Here is a 4264-nt window from a genome sequence, read left to right as displayed (position 1 = left end):
AATTTAGATACAAAACACTCATAATAAGTTGGAAAAAATAATGATCACTCATAACACTAAGTTATGGCTGATGATAGTAACATCCATACATGAGAACTTACTATGAACAGTCTTGCATATTAAACATACCAGAAATGTATACATGCAAATTCTTTTATTTCTTGAGGACAAGCACATTTAAGATACTTAAAAATATACAAGAAAAAAGATATGAGCAAAGTACTTCCTGTCTAGAAGAACAAATGGCAGAAGGCAAACATTAAAGGCCGGTTGAAAATGAATGAGCTATATTTATGTAAAGTGTACCACATCAATTGATATTAGTAAACCTCTCAATAGAAATGATGAACTATTAACTTAATGAGAATAACATGGTATGAGAAAATTACTAGAAGTTGAATTTTCAAGAGTAAACTTGTTCACACAACAATATTAGTAAACTTCTTGCAGTTCAAATCAGGGATTTTCTGTCTTGCTAGATATTAGAATTTCCCAGCAAACATAAAGCAATGCAGTAATTTCCCAGCATAAGTAAAGCAATGCAGTTGCAACTGAGAAAATAATATTTAGATACTAAATAATAAAATTTACTAACAAAACAATCATGTGGATTAAAAAATAATGATCACTCATAATAAGTTGGTGAAATTGTAACAATAAACCATAATAAGTTGCTAAAATTGGGAAGCAAACATGTGATGAAAAAGTTGCTGAAATTGCTTAAATAAACTTACTTACCATATGTAGGCAACGATCAAATTTCCTGAAATTGCCTCCAAATGATACAAAGAATTGATGTCCTCAAGGTCAAGAAAAAGTTCACAATCTTCATCAAACACTTCATTATCTAAGCACATTGATATACATTTTCCTCCATCTAGAGCATGCTTACTGTAACAATATAACATATGTAATGCTCTTGGGACACTTGTTGACAAAGTAGGTTTTGATTTTTTTCGTTCAAACTTCTTCCTTCTAGGCTTCTAATAATTTCAAATATAAACAAGTTAGATAGCTAGGTTGAATAATAATAAAGTGGCAATATAATTAGAAATATAATAATAAAGTGACAATATAATTAGAAATATAATATCTCATATACCTCATCTTGCTTCACAATCTGCTGTTCAGGCCAAGCCACAACAGTTCCTATGGCATCACCAATTACTTCACATTCACTTGGAATTGGATATGGCAAAGGAGCGGATTTGTCCACTGCTTGATCAATGGAGACTCGAATGCAATTCTTGGGAAATGGAATACCATGAAGCATTTTTTCCATGCCATTGAAACAAACAATTGTACCATATGCAACAATATTTGAGCAAGATTCCAATGTCAATGCAACCGATTGACCCTAAAATATTAAAAAAAACATGTTGATTATATTTAGTTTATAATGCTATAATAATAATGAATATCACTATAACTTGTATTTTACCTGTAAAACTTCGTCTTTACCCACAATCTGTACGTCATCTTCTTCAATATTCTTCTGATGAAACTTCACCGAGCAACTGCCTTTGTCATCAATTGAATTGTCCCATGCACCCCTTTTATGCATTAATGCTTCAAGTTTTTGGATGCGTACATCTTGTTCTAAAATTTGCATCTTCGCCTCCTTCAACTCCCTTTTATGCTCAGCGATTATATCTAGGGTAACATCATATTTCTTCCTTGTTCTACCAACATTGAAATAGATTGTTGGGTTGATATGACCTCGATACCCCGGACACGCCCAGAATATTCCTGAGTTTCAAGTGCCTTGGTAAGAATATCCTCTTTTGCTCCTTCGCATTGCAGCTTACCCTCCCTCTTTTGCTGTATATATTCATCCTGTAATGCAACATTAAAAAGAATTATCAGTACTTTACCAAGGATAATTACCAAGGATATGCAATATGGGTTTAAAAAATACTGATGTCCAGGCCGGTTCTTCCCGTGATAGCTCAAGTCAAGTGCTTAGTAAGTCATATTGAACAAATATGAAGTTGACTTTGAAATATTTTTTCCTTTTTTAGCATTCAATCATATATTTACTTCTGCACAGTTCTAAAAAAGGCACATATTTGATTGAGCAATTGACTACAAGTTTAATAAAATGACAAAATTTTAATAAATTTTCACTACACAAACCCATAAAGAGAGGACCACCACATAATTGAAGCTAATTGTCTGGAGTTGCAGGAAAGAATAATCAAAAGTAAAGTTGTTCCCAACCTCTCAAGTTCCGAATCATGAATCTTATGCTTTAATTCAAACTAAAACAGCACAAAGAGAATGCTCAAGGAGACAAGGAGCTTTATTTGTCACCAATCAAGTGGGAAAACATAATAGAAGCTTCAGAGCAGTGGTCTGGGGAACAACTTTACTGGCCCTTGGGTTACTTAAGCTTACAAATTGCTTACTGCCAAGAACGTTTCAAACCTGGTTGATTTATCTGCATCTGTTCTATAGAAACTCTAGCTATCACCTCTAAGTTCTCAGTGCATTCACCATTAATTGATTGCAGCAAAAGGAAACCACTGCATGTAATAGACTTTTCGACTTGATCTCTTCTCCAAGTAAGAACATTTCAAACCTAGATACCTAGTAAATCCACATCTGTTCTATATAAACCCGTCACCTCTAAGCTCTCAATGCATTCATTCACCATTTACTTCCTCAATACATGCTCTAGTACTGAGAATTCAAGCTATGCAAGGAATGGCTGTTAAACTCCTCATTGCACTGCTTGCCTTGGCTTCCTCACGCAAAGGGTATGCATGCATGCAACTTTACTCTCGAAAACTAGAAGATATATTGAATCATTATCAGAAGAACATGAAAATTTACTTACAATCTTGTGTACTGTGTCCACCAAATCTTCACCTTCAAACTCTCCTCCTTTGTTGGCGCGTCCTTTCTTCCACATAATAGCTCTATTGATGTCATTATCATCACATAATTCAGTCCCCTACAACAAAGAAAAATCAAATAACAAATGTGAAATAATTTAATGTGAATCAATTAGAGGGTTCTTAGAGGAAATATATTTTAAAAATACTTACAATATATTTTAAAAATACTTACAATTTCTTCAGCAAAGCGTGCATACCCTTTGCGTGAGAGTCGATGAGGATATCTATTTTTTTTCCTTCGCTCTTTTTGTTGATCACTGAGTTTCTAGTTATTTCAAACAGGCGACATATCAAATTTGAATAATACATAATGAATTATGATCGAATAGTTTCAAAAGAAAAAATTTAGAATCTTACAATGAAATCTTCAGAAATGCGACTAATGACAAACGCACGCCAATCTTCTCTTGTAATTTCAAAGCCAACAGGTGGCTCATTCAACTCCTCAGGTTTGTCACGCCTGCTTAAAATAAATTTTTGGGTGAGATGGGTCTTGTATTGCCTCCACTTATTTGCAGACCGCAAACATCCCTTTTTCCACTTTGAGTCAACATTATAAATCAACTGTACATCAAATAAGTGGAAAACATTAATAAGATTAATTAAGACAAACATAAAATATATCTATCATTAGTAGTGAAATATTATAATTGTTAAAACATGCTAACTTGCTTACATTGACTGATTCCCATATTAATTCTTTGACAGCAATTGGGACTTGCTTCCATGTCTTGTATTTAATATTAACCTTTTGTCGAGCCAAGACACCAATGTAACTTTGCATGGCTACAGAAATTGGTCCTATCGGTTGTCCAAAATTATTGAATGACACCTCATTTCTAATACCTTGCATTCTTTGCTTTGTAATCTTATCCAACTGTGTGCGACCTCTAGAAGTTCTTGAGGAGATAGTGTCTTTGGAATCCAACACTTTATCACCCTCGCAACTCTCTTCACGGGCAGCTGTAATGACTTCTTTACCCTTGTCCAACTTTGCAAGTTGCCCTATTCTCTTACTCTTTCTAGTAGAATCCATTGATCTGTAGCAACTTAGACTGATCAACATAAGTTTAGTTAGAAACATGCATAAACTCACAGCAAGATGATATATTTACACCAACAAATTCACAACAGTATGAAAAAAAAATAAAAGATAAAAGCAGAAACTTGCAGCAACATCACAACATATCTGATTCGAATTAAAGTGAGGAATATAACATATTAATATTGTCCACAAATTCATCCTCATAGGTAAATTGTTTACACACTTATATTCAAAAGCAAAAATTCAGCAATTAAATATTGTCAATCCAACTTCCATCACAGTCTTCACGAATACATGGTGGTTCATTATCATCTTCTCC

This window comes from Zingiber officinale, chromosome 5B, assembly GCF_018446385.1.
Source record: "Zingiber officinale cultivar Zhangliang chromosome 5B, Zo_v1.1, whole genome shotgun sequence".
Classification (NCBI taxonomy): Eukaryota; Viridiplantae; Streptophyta; class Magnoliopsida; order Zingiberales; family Zingiberaceae; genus Zingiber; species Zingiber officinale.
Note: the sequence above shows the minus strand (reverse complement) of the source record.